The sequence below is a fragment of the Scyliorhinus torazame genome, chromosome 3 (genome assembly GCF_047496885.1).
Source record: "Scyliorhinus torazame isolate Kashiwa2021f chromosome 3, sScyTor2.1, whole genome shotgun sequence".
Lineage (NCBI taxonomy): Eukaryota > Metazoa > Chordata > Chondrichthyes > Carcharhiniformes > Scyliorhinidae > Scyliorhinus > Scyliorhinus torazame.
The window spans coordinates 218,340,551-218,354,378 of NC_092709.1; positions in this window are offsets into that span (position 1 = coordinate 218,340,551).

A 13,828-nucleotide genomic window follows, 5' to 3' on the forward strand; every position below is an offset into this window, starting at 1 on the left:
AGGCTCTTGGAATTTTGCTACCCAATTATCAGCCAGCATTACCCTGTGTTGCTGCTGGCAGTCATTGGGAATCTAATATATTTAACCTGTCAGTTTGACTAAATTGGCTGTCATTCCTGTGCAGTACTTGAACATGGAAAATAGTCTGATATTCACTGTGTGTTCGCATCTGAGAGATCCCCGTAGTACAGGCGCTTTAGTGCTGTAATTGCTTTCCTTGTAATGGAATTGCTTATGTTTCTATGGGATAGAATTTTCATGAAGGTTTTTCTGATTCCCTGCATATAGCTCTGGTGGAAACCCTCAGAGAAATGGGGTGAATGGCCAATTGTACCATTTCACTAGTGCTTTCACTGATCTTTTGCTGAAGATACAGAAATTCAGCTGTAATTTCAGGCACTGATACTTTGCTGTAAATTCTTTGTTGAGCAGATAATTGCACCATATGTTTGGCCACTAAGTTCAAAAGACCTTTGGTGGAATTCTCCGTTCCTGAGACTAAGTGTTGATGCTGGGCAGGATTCATGGACTTCCATGACAGCAAAACTGGCACTGCACCTGGGCTAATTTAACAGCCGTTAAGTGGCTAACACCGGTGCCATGTGGAACACAATCGATTCCAATGGGAAATGGTGCGCGATTCGCCGGATGCATGATTGACACTCAGGAGGCTGACAAGCTGCAGCCACATAGAGGGACTGGTTTAGCACAGTGGGCTAAACAGCTGGCATGTAATGCAGAACAAGCCCAGCAGCGCGGGTTCAATTCCCGTACCGGCCTCTCCGAACAGGCGTAGGAATGTGGCGACTCGGGGCTTTTCACAGTAACTTCATTGAAGCCTACTTGTGACAATAAGTGATTATTATAATTATTATATACGCACTTCACTCCCCACACACACCATCCCTGGAGAGTGACACCCTGTTTTATGGACGCCGAGCTCAAGACCATGCTAGATGCTGTGGTGGAGTGGCAAGCAACCCTATACCCTGGCTCAGGAAAGAGGATGCCAGCTGCCGCCGTTCGCCAGGCCTGGTTGCAGGTGGCAGAGGTTGTCAGCGCCATGAGCAACACTGTGTGTACTGGCCAGCAGTGCTGGAAGAAATTACACAACCTCCTCAGGGTGGCCAAGGTGAGCAGTGCGCACTGCCTGGGTATCGGGCGGAGACATGCATGATGCGCATCTGATGGTCACATATGAGCTGCACATTCATCGAGTGGAACCCCTTTCGGTTTGTGTAGAGCGGCATGTGATCTGCAGTTTCTCATAGGGTGACATGCATCCCGTCGATCACCCTCTTCGCAATGGCGGCGAACCCCGCTGCCCAAGCATCCTGGTGCTCTTCGTCCACATTGAAATGGATGTATTATGCCGACTGGGCATGTAAGTGTGGTGTTCTTTGTGTTGCTTATTTCACAACGTGTTCACAAAGACCACAAAATCTCTTGAACTTAAACAAAGCTATAAATTCAATAACACTACTAACTTGGATTCAACACGCACTCCTAAATAATACACAGTTGATTAGTAACATTTAAACTACACTCACTTACACTATCTGTACTTTTGACTCTCTCTAGCTATCTCCTGCACACACTCTCCCACTCTCCCACAAGGCTTAGCATCACTGCATTATATAGTTGTAACTGTAGCTCCCTCTAGTGGCTACCCTCGACACTTCATTAACCCTTGCAGTTCTGACAGTTATGGTAATGCCATATCTCCCTTTCTTGTGAAAGAAAATTATTATAACATTGGTTGTGATATTTTATTTAACCTTTACATTTCAGGTGTGAATCTGACTATCAGCTAGTATTTATCATAAACTCGCTATAATCCTGTACATTCATTCATAAATAACTGTTACATCCCTTAGGTGAGCAAATGATTCACTATACAGTCATCACAAATTAAGTCTCTGAGGGTGTCTTCTTCTTCTTGTAATGTGGAGATGCCGGCGTTGGACTGGGGTGAGCACAGTACGAAGTTTTACAACACCAGGTTAAAGTCCAACAGGTTTATTTCGATGTCACTAGCTTTCGGAGCGCTGCTCCTTCCTCAGGTGAGTGAAGAGGTATGTTCCAGAAACATATATATAGACAAATTCAAAGATGCCAAACAATGCTTGGAATGCGACTATTAGCAGGTGATTAAATCTTTACAGATCGAGAGATGGGGTACCCCCAGGTTAAAGAGGTGTGAATTGTATCAAGCCAGGACAGTTGGTAGGATTTCGCAGGCCAGATGGTGGGGGATGAATGTAATGCGACATGAATCCCAGGTCCCGGTTGAGGCCGCACTCATGTGTGCGGAACTTGGCTATAAATTTCTGCTCGGCGATTCTGATTTGTCGCGCGTCCTGAAGGCCGCCTTGGAGAACGCTTACCCGGAGATCAGAGGCTGAATGCCCTTGACTACTGAAGTGTTCCCCGACTGGAAGGGAACATTCCTGCCTGGTGATTGTTGCGCGATGTCCGTTCATTCATTGTCGCAGCGTCTGCATGGTCTCGCCAATGTACCACGCTTCGGGACATCCTTTCCTGCAGCGTATGAGGTAGACAATGTTGGCCGAGTCGCACGAGTATGTACCGCGTACCTGGTGGGTGGTGTTCTCACGTGTAATAGTGGTATCCATGTCGATGATCTGGCATGTCTTGCAAAGATTGCCATGGCAGGGTTGTGTGGTGTCGTGGTCACTGTTCTGAAGACTGGGTAGTTTGCTGCAAACTCGGCCAATGTTGTCTACCTCATACGCTGCAGGAAAGGATGTCCTGAAGCGTGGTACATTGGCGAGACCATGCAGACGCTGCGACAACGAATGAAGGAAGGAGCAGTGCTCCGAAAGCTAGTGACATCGAAACAAACCTGTTGGACTTTAACCTGGTGTTGTAAGACTTCGTACTCTGCTTCGTCTTGTAGATCTTCTTAACGGCATGTTCAAGGTATTCGATTGGTCTATCACATCTCCTTGCTGTGTCTGTGTCAAGTAAGGATTTGGAAAGGTAATGTCCTTGAATATGTCATCAGGTGCTATAACACGTAGTAATGCTCATCTGTCTCTCCTGAACAGCGATCTCTGTTCTGTTTGTACTAAGTATGACCTTGGTGCTACTTGTTTCAGAACTTTTGCAATGTGGTGCCGCCCTCCTTCTGGATTCTGAATTTGTACGAAGTCACCTTCTTGAAGTTTGGTTTGGTTCGTCAATCATAGTCCTCTTTTGCCTTTTTTTTCTTGCTGTGATTCATTCATGTATCTCTCTATTATCCATATCAGGAATGGTGATCTCAGTAATGTGGTGCAAAGTCGTCTCCCCATTAGCATCTGAGCAGGTGATAATTCAGTTGACAGTGGTGTCGCTCTGTACGCTAACAACGCCAATGATATATCTTGACTATCATCAATCGCTTTGCGGAATAATTTCTTCATTGTCCCTACTCCTTTCTCTGCTTTTCCATTTGACTGAGGATAATATGGGCTTGAAGTAATATGATTGAAGTTATATTGCTCTGCAAACTGTGTTCACTCCCAACTCGAGAAACACGGACCACAGTCAGACACAACGTCGAGACGTATCCCACGGCGTGTAAAAATTGATTTTGTTGCCGTTATCACAGATCTGGCAGTTGAATCGTTCAGCGTCATGACCCTGGAAATAGAATAAATCCATGCCCACTTTGCTCCATGACTAGTAATGATTTCTATCTCTTGCATGCTTTCTCTGCTCTGTGCTGGCTGAAGCATCTGGCAGATTGTGCATGCTATACATTTTGGTCAATATCTTTGTTGATTCCCGGCCAGTACACTGACTGTCTGGCTCACCTGCGACACTTTTCTGTGCCTTAATGACCCTCATGAATCTGCTGTAGAATCCCTAAACGTAAACTGGCAGTAATCACAATCCTGTCTCCCTTGAGCAAGCAACCATCTATTGTAGAAAGATCATCTTGTATATCTCGAAAGGCAGATGGACACCCAGTAGACAATCCTTCTTTTCGGTACTGTTTCACCTTCTGGAGCGTCAAATCCTTTTCAGTTTCGGCTTTGATTATACGTAATTTGCGGTCAGACACTGGTCGTATCTCGCGAAAGAAACAGGCTTGAGATTTGGACTATCTCGGGTTCTGATGTTTCATCATCACTGGTTGTCTTGAATTCTGATGTGTCAGCATCAGTGGTAGCTTTGGAGAGGTTGTCCACAACACCTAAGTCTTCCCTTGACTCTTCATCTTGGTCATCTGAAGTACTGGTTGAGTGAACGCTTTCAACTAGCTGCAATCTTTCACAAGCATCCACTCCAATTAATGATGACTTCTCACCCTCTAATACCTCAAAGTCAATGGGTATCTCGATGTTCCATTCTTAACACCAAGACAGCAGGATCCTCTTGTGACTATCATGTTACCGTTGTAATCTGTGAGCCTACAAGTGGATTGCTTTATCAATGGTTTCTTATAAGCTTATCTTTAAGATCGTTCCGTGATAATATTTGCGTGTGCTCCTATGTCAATTTTAAATGGTATTTATTTTCCATTATCTTCGAGAGCTCTTGTACTGGTCTCTCAACGCGATCCAGTAAATTAATCCTGGTGACTGTTTCAATCATGAAAGTATCTGAAAGTGAAAATATGGGGATCAATTCTCACTATCCGCTATGATGTTGGATTTTTTTTCTCATTACTCTTAACACTTTGGACCCGTCTGAAATCACAGTAGGACTTTTAAATTTTGGTTACTGGAGAAGTCGCCGATAAAGTTTGCTGCAAGGTGGTTCAACTTGCAACAATTGGAACATTGTTTGCCTTTTGCCGGACAATTTTGTTTACTGTAGGCCTGGCCATAGTGTGTGCACGTCATCACGTTCGTGACATCACTCTCAAAATGGCCACCGGCCATTGTACGCAGTTTTCTTTGCTGCGACACAGCATTAATGGGGGCTGGTTTAGGGGCCGATTTAGCACAGTGGGCTAAAGAGCTGGCTTGTAATACAGAACAAGGCCAGCAGCGCGGGTTCAATTCCCATACCGGCCTCCCCGAACAGGCGCCAGAATGTGGCGACTAGGGGCTTTTCACAATAACTTCATTGAAGCCTACTTGTGACAAGAAGTGATTTTTATTGAAAATGAAAATGAAATGAAAATCGCATATTGTCACAAGTAGGTTTCAAATGAAGTTACTGTGAAAAGCCCCTAGTCTCCATATTCCAGCGCATGTTCGGGGAGGCTGGTACGGGAATCGAACCGTGCTGCTAGCCTGCCTTGGTCTGCTTTAAAAGCCAGCGATTTAGCCCAGTGTGCTATTATTAATGGCGTCAGTCACGTTTCGCGCTCTTTTCTTTTGACACGAACTCTGCATATTCAGTTGATGTCTGTGCACTGGCCTTGCACATATTAATCACGTCTTCAAGCAGTAAAACCGGTCGTCTTAGCATTTTTTCATGCAAAGGTTCATCATTTATCCCGAACACAACTTGATCACGCAGCATAGAATCGGAGGTTGAGAAATTACAGGACTGTGTTCACAACTTTAAAGCTGTTACGAAAGAGTCTATTTACTTCCCTTTTAACGGCAGCCCTTTTCTAAACATGTAGTGCTCATAAAACTTTTGTTGCACCATTTATCCTCATCAGCACTGAATTCAAACAAATAAAAAAGTTCTAATGCTTGCGGTCCAGCCAAATTTAATAGGAGTGCTATTTTTCATTGGTCTGTGGCACTTTCAAGCGTGGAAGCAGAAAGGAAAACTTCAAACTGCTGTTTAAAGGAAGTCCAGTTCTGGCATAGTTTACCATGTGGTCAGGCTTCCTGAGACTTTCCACCTTCTGATTAGTCTTCATTGTAGATTTTCTGAGTTCTGTAACTTCTGGATTGTTTCTTCAAACTCCTAAGTTATTCTTTCCTAATCTAAACATTGTTTACTGATAGAAATAGACTCCTGGTACTATGTGGTGTTCTTTGTGTTGCTTATTTCAGGATGGTTGGCGTAGTGTTCACAAAGATCACAAAACAGCTTGAATTTAAACAAAGCTATACATTTAATTACACTACAAACTTGGATTTGACACATATTCCTGAAGAATAAACAGTTAATTAATAACATTTAAACTACACTCATCTACAGCTAATCTATGATGTGCACTCACTTGCACTATCTGCACTTTTGACTCTTTCTAGCTAACTCCTGCACACACTCACCCACAAGGCTTAGCATCACTGCCTTATATAGTTGTAACTATAGCTCCCTCTAATGGATACTCTCGACAATTCATTAACCCTTGCAATTCTTATAGTTAATATAATACCACAATAGAGCCTCCGTGATGACGCAGATGCATGCACCTGTGCACCGAGCTCTGTGAGATCCTGGACAGGTCCCCACTGGTGCCTGGAAGGACCCTGTGGTGTAGAGGTTCAAGCGACCATCACCTTGATGGCCACCGGGAGTGGGTGCCGTCCCCTGTTCCCCCACAGTGCCAGGTGTGCTATGATCTGGCAAATATTCTGTGCGGTCCCCTTGCTCATCCGGAATCTTTGACGTATGCCCAGTCCGGCAGGTCCGGCAGGTCCTTGAACAAGAGGATAGCAGTCAGAGATAAGGATGTCTTGCAGCAATCAGTGAGACCTGAGGGACAGTGCACAGTTTTGATCTTCATATGTAAGGAAGTGCTGTGTTGGAGTCAGTACGGCAAAGATTCACTAGATTGGTTCTCAGGATAAGAGACTGAGTAAATTGCGTCCATAGCCTCTGTAGCTTATAAGAAAAAGTTGTGATTTCATTGAAATATACAACATTCTGAAGGGGTTTGGTAGGGTAGGCATTGATAGGTTGTTTTTCCCTGGCTGAGGAGTCTGGGCAAATGGATACAGCCTCAATAAGGTGTCACTCGTTAAGATGGAGATGAAGAGAAATAACTTCACTCTGAGGGTTGTGAATTTTTAGAACTCTACCTCAGCTTTGATTTTTATGTCATCATTGGCTACAGGAATAGTGCCAGAGGACTGGAGGACAGCAAATGTGGTCCCTTTGTTCAAAAAGGGGAGCAGAGACAACCCCGGCAACTATAGACCGGTGAGCCTCACGTCTGTAGTGGGTAAAGTCTTGGAGGGGATTATAAGAGACAAGATTTATAATCATCTAGATAGGAATAATATGATCAGGGATAGTCAGCATGGCTTTGTGAAGGGTAGGTCATGCCTCACAAACCTTATTGAGTTCTTTGAGAAGGTGACTGAACAGGTAGATGAGGGTAGAGCAGTTGATGTGGTGTATATGGATTTCAGCAAAGCGTTTGATAAGGTTCCCCATGGTAGGCTATTGCAGAAAATACGGAGGCTGGGATTGAGGGTGATTTAGAGATGTGGATCAGAAATTGGCTAGCTGAAAGAAGACAGAGGATGGTGGTTGATGGGAAATGTTCAGAATGGAGTACAGTCACAAGTGGAGTACCACAAGGATCTGTTCTGGGGCCGTTGCTGTTTGTCATTTTTATCAATGACCTAGAGGAAGGCGCAGAAGGGTGGGTAAGTAAATTTGCAGACGATACTAAAGTCGGTGGTGTTGTCGATAGTGTGGAAGGATGTAGCAGGTTACAGAGGGATATAGAAAAGCTGCAGAGCTGGGCTGAGAGGTGGCAAATGGAGTTTAATGTAGAGAAGTGTGAGGTGATTCACTTTGGAAGGAATAACAGGAATGCGGAATATTTGGCTAATGGTAAAGTTCTTGAAAGTGTGGATGAGCAGAGGGATCTAGGTGTCCATGTACATAGATCCCTGAAAGTTGCCACCCAGGTTGATAGGGTTGTGAAGAAGGCCTATGGAGTGTTGGCCTTTATTGGTAGAGGGATTGAGTTCCGGAGTCAGGAGGTCATGTTGCAGCTGTACAGAACTCTGGTACGGCCGCATTTGGAGTATTGCGTACAGTTCTGGTCACCGCATTATAGGAAGGACGTGGAGGCTTTGGAGCGGGTGCAGAGGAGATTTACCAGGATGTTGCCTGGTATGGAGGGAAAATCTTATGAGGAAAGGCTGATGGACTTGAGGTTGTTTTCGTTGGAGAGAAGAAGGTTAAGAGGAGACTTAATAGAGGCATACAAAATGATCAGGGGGTTGGATAGGGTGGACAGTGAGAGCCTTCTCCCGCGGATGGAAATGGCTGGCACGAGGGGACATAACTTTAAACTGAGGGGTAATAGATATAGGACAGAGGTCAGAGGTAGGTTCTTTACGCAAAGAGTAGTGAGGCCGTGGAATGCCCTACCTGCTACAGTAGTGAACTCGCCAACATTGAGGGCATTTAAAAGTTTATTGGATAAACATATGGATGAGAATGGCATAGTGTAGGTTAGATGGCTTTTGTTTCGGTGCAACATCGTGGGCCGAAGGGCCTGTACTGCGCTGTATTGTTCTATCTATCTATGTATGCCCTCACCCCGATCTGTCATCCGCCTGCCTAAAAATTGAAGGCAGGGCAGGAAAGGTCCCTTAATTGGCTATCAATCAGCCAATTGGTGCAATTTCACATGTCCGGGTCGCTGGGGGATTTGAGGGGAAGTTGTGGGGGGTGGGGCGAGGTTTGCTGAGGACATGGAGTGGGGAGACTGTAAAATTCTAGCCAATCCGTATTTACTAGACTTCATTCCTGGTGCTTAGCTCTTTTAAGTATAATCCACCCCTTAAATGTAATATTCATACAGCTAAATTATTATTCAAGTGTGTGATTGTTAATAGCAATGAAATATTAAATTGCAGGTGGTGTCATTTTGCTGTGTGATAGGTTGACACCCCTGAAATGATGTTGACTTTTTGAATATGCATTTAATAATTTAACCGTATACTTCTTCATAGGCAGCTCGTCGGAGTTGAGGATGACTTGCTTCCACAATGAATTGAGTTCTCAGGTGACTGAGGTGTCCAATGCGTGACCTACAGCTTCTTACAGGTGGGGTAGATGGTGGTTGGAGTAGCGGGTGGGTGGGGTGCCCAGAGTGCCACGCGCTCCTTGCTCTGTCGACACTTTTCTTCAGTTTGCTCTTGGCGATGAAACTTGAGGTGTTCAGCTCATTCCCAGATGATTTTCTTCCTTGCCTGCTATTTTTGGGCCAGGGATTCCCAGATGGAAGTGCAGATTTTGCACTTTATCAAGGAGGCTTTGAAGGTGTCTTGAAGCATTTCTCTTTCATCCTGAGGCTCGCTTGCCATGCTGAAGCTCCGAATAGAGTGCTTGTTTCCCGAGTCTTGTGTCAGGTATGCAGACACTGTGAGCGGGTTTTCCCGTGTGGCACGCCGTTGGGATTCTCTGTTTCGCCGGCTGGTCAATGGGGTTTCCCATTGTGGTACAACCCCATGCCGTTGGGAAACCCCCGGGCTGCAGGCAAAATGGAGAATCCCGACGGAGGAGAACCCAGCCCTGTGGTTGCTCAGTGGAGCTGATCGAGCATGGTGAATGCTTTGATGCTGGGGACGTTGGCCTGCGCGAGAATATAGAATCCTCACAATGCAGAAGGTGGCTATTCAGCTTTTCGAGTCGGTACTGACTCTTCTAATGAGCGAACTACTCATGTCCACTCTTACGTCCACCCTACCCTATCCCCATAACCCAACCTGCACATCCCTGCACACTAAGGGGAAATTTATCATGGCCAATCCACCTAACCTGCATATCTTTGGACTGTGGAAGGAAACCGGAGCACGGGGGGAAACCCACGCAGACACGGGGAGAACGTACAAACTCCACACAGAGAGTGACCCAAGGCCAGAATTGAACCTTGGTCCCTGGTGTTGTGAGGCAGCAATGCTAACCACTGTGCCACCGTACCGCCCCTGACATCGGTGCGCCTATCCTACCAATTAATGTGCAGGATCTTTCAGAGGAAGTACTGGTGCTACTCCTCCAATGTTTTGAGATACCTGTGGTACATGGACCACACCTCTGAACCAAAACGGAGGGTGGGTATCACTGCTACTCTGTAGACCATGAGCCTAGTGCCAGGTCCGCGGTTCTGGTGTTCAAACACTCTTTTCTTAGGCAGCCTAAGGCTGCACTGGAAAACTGAAGGTGGCGTTGGACATCGGCATTGATGTCTGCCCTTGTTGACAGTAGGCTCCCAAGGTAGGGAAAGTGGCCCACATTGCCCAAAGCTTCATCCTGGTTTTTGACAACCAGGAGGCAGTTCTGTGTGGTGGGGGCAGGTTGGTAGAGCACCTTTGTCTTACGAATGTTTAGTGTAAGGCCAATGCTCTCATGTGCCTCAGTGAAGGTGTTGATGATGGTTTGGAGTTCGGCCTCAGAGTGTGTGCAGGTGCAAGCATCGTCTGCATATTGAGGTTCAATGGCAGAGGATGGGATGACCTTAGATCTGACTTGCAGATGGCGGAGGTTGAACAGATTCCCGTTTGTTCTGTAGTTTAGCTCCACTCTACTTGGGAGCTGGCTTTGGGTGGGATGGAGCATTCCAGCAAGGACGATCGAGAAAAATATTGGTGCAATGACTCAGCCTTCCTTGATCCCAGTCCGAACATGATTTTGGTCTTTGGTGATCTGTTTGGCCGGATCACAGCTTGCATATCATCATAGAGCAGGCAGAGCTTGGTGACAAACATTTGGGGCAGCTGATATGGAGGAGAATGCTCCATAATCCCTCATGGTTGACAGCCGCAGATGGTCTTTGAGGTCAAAGAAGGCCATGTGCAAGGGTTGGTGTTGTTCCCTGCATTTCTCCTTCAGTTGTTGTGCAGTGAAGCTCTGTTGTGCTCCTTGGTGGGCAGAATCCAAATTGCGAGGAGCTCTTCAGCCACAGGGAGAAGGCGATTAAGAAGGATTCTTGTACTCCTGTTCACAGGTAAGGCAGAAGGGCAGTTGAGGAGAGTGAAAGGGGCAATATATGAATATGGGGAGAAAGCCAGTAGGATGTTAGCACATCAACTGAGGAAGCAGGAGGTGGTGAGGGAAATTGGGAAAGTAAAGGATATGAGGAGGAAGGTAGTGGTGGATCTGGGGGCGATAAATGATGTGTTTTGCGAATTCTATAGTCGACTCTATGAATCGGAACCCGCAGCCGGGGAGGAGGGAATGAAGCAACGTTTGGAGAGGCTAGAGTTCCCGAAAATAGATGAGGAGTTGGTGGAATGCCTGGGGGGGGGCCCAATTGGGCTCGGGGAGCTGATAGACGTGGGCGATGCAATCGGGTAAGGCCCCTCGACCAGATGGATACCAAATGGAGTTTTAAAAAAGGTTTCTGTGTTACAGGGGCCGTTTCTGATTAAGGCCTTTAACGAGTCTAAGGAGCTGGGAGTGCTCCCCCCAATGTTATCACAGGCATCGATCTCTCTCATCATGAAGCGGGACAAAGACCCGGAGAGCTGTGGAGCTGATTTCCCTTTTGAACGTAGACGCTAAATTGCTGGCAAAGATCGTGGCCACACGTATAGAGGATTGTGTCCCGGAGGTAATTGGGGAGGACCAGATGGGATTTATGAAGGGCAGGTACCTGACGTCCAACATTAGACGGTTCCTGAATGTTATAATGATGCCAGCGGAGGGGCGCGAGGTTGAGGTGGTAGTAGCTATGGATGCAGAAAAGGCCTTTGACCGGGTGGAGTGGAAGTACCTTTGGGATATTTTAGGCAGGTTCAGGTTTGGGCAGGGCTTTGTGGATTGGGTCCGGTTGCTATACCAGGCTCTGGTGGCAAATATAAGAACCAACCGGGTCCGGTCAGAATATTGTAGTCTCTGTAGGGGAATCAAGACAGGGGTGCCCACTCTCCCCACTACTGTATGCCCTGGCCATAGAGCACTTGGCAATGGCCCTTAGGTCATTGAATGTTTGGCGGGGGACAGTGAGAGGGGGGGGTGGAGCACAGGTCTCGCTCTACGTGGACGATTTGCTGCTTTATATCACAGACCTGTCGGGGGGGGGGGGGGGGGGGGGGGCGAGGTGGCTGGAATTATGGAGACACTGGAAGAATTTGGGCGGTTCTCAGGCTACAAGTTAAACGTGGGAAAGAGCGAGGTGTTTGCGATTCAGGCATGGGGGCAGGAAAGGAGATTGAGGGAGTTACCTTTTAAAGTGGTGGGTAGGAGCTTTAGGTACCTGGGGATCCAGGTGGCTAAGGATTGGGGACAGCTCCACAAGTTAAATCTGGGTAAAGCGGTCGAGCAGATGAAAAGGGATTTCCGCAGGTGGGACATGCTCCCGCTGACACTGGCGGGGAGGGTGCAGATGGTGAAGATGACAGTCCTCCCGAGACTGCTGTTTTTTATTCAATGTCTCCCGTTTTTGTCCTGAAGGCCTTTTTTTAGGAAAATGAATGCAGCGATCTCGGGTTTTGTGTGGGCTGGTAAAACCGCGAGGGTGAAGAAGGCACTCCTGGAACGGGGCCGCAGGGTGGGGGGTTTGGCCCTCCCGAGTTTTATTAATTATTACTGGGTGGCCAACATATCGATGGTCAGGAAGTAGGTAGTGGGGGAGGGGTCGGTTTGGGAGCGAGTAGAGGTGGCATCTTGTAAGGGTACGAGTTTGGAGACTTTAATGACGGTGCCCCTTCCATTCTTGCCGACTCGGTACTCCACAAGCCCAGTGGTAGTGGCAGCCCTGAGGGTGTGGGGACAATGGAGACAGCACACGGGATTGGAGGGGGCGTCAGTATGGTCACCGATCTGTAACAATCACTGTTTTGTTCCAGTGGGGCTGAATGTGGGCTTTAGGAGGTGGCAGCGGGCAGGGATTGAGAGATTTGGGGATCTCTTCATTCAGGAGGGTTTCCCGAGTCTGGAGGCATTAGAGGAGGAGTTTGAGTTGCCGGATGGGAACGGGTTTCGGTACCTACAGGTACGAGACTTTGTCTGGAGGCAGGTTCCAAGCTTTCCTCTCCTCCCCATGAGGGGACTACAGGATAAGGTAATGTCAAAAACAGGGGTTGGGGAGTGGAGGGTCTCGGAGATATACAAGGAGTTGATGGAGTGGGAAGGGGTCCCTATTGGGGAGGTGAAGAGTAAGTGGGAAGAGGAGCTGGGTGGAGCTGGAAATCGAATTATGGGAAAAGGCTTTGAAGAGTGTTAATTCATCTTCGTCGTGTGCCAGGCTTAGCCTGATCCAGTTCAAGGTAGGTCATAGGGCCCACATGACAGTAGCCCGGTTGGGGACGTTTTTTGAGGAAGTGGAGGAAAATTGAACGTCAGCAGTAAGGGGGGGGGGGGAGAGGAAAATGGGAGGCATGGTAGTGTAAGACGAGGACAGGGAACTTAGTACCCAAGTAATTAGGAAATAGGGCGGGGATAGTAGGGGACGTTGTTTTTAGTTAATTTTGTGTGTGTCGGCCCAAGCGGTTGTTTAAGGAATGTTAAAGTGTTAAACTGTAAACTGTGTAATTTACAAATGCTTCAATAAAACATTTTCTAAAAAAAAAAGGATTCTTGTGATGACCTTCCCTATGGCTGGCAGCAGGAAAATTCTTCTGTCGTTACGGCAGTCGGACCTATCACCTTTCTTGAAGATGGACACAATTATGGTGCCTATGAGATCTCCTGGCATGTTCTCCTCCTTCCAGATAAGGGAAATGAGGTAATTATGTTTCGCCAAGAGTGCTTCTCTGCTATGTTTCAGTATTTCAGTTGGGATTCCATCTGCTCCAGATGTCTTGTTGTTCGTTAGCTGTCAGATGGCCTTTTGTACCTTGTGCCGGGTTGAGGTTGTGCTGAGATAGTGGTACTTTGAACACCCTATATCTCTGGGTCAAAGTACAACGCTCCCTCATAGAGCAGACCATTGGACTGCTGAATGTATGATTCAGATGCCTGGACTGCTAAGGTGACTCTCTGCAATATACACCAC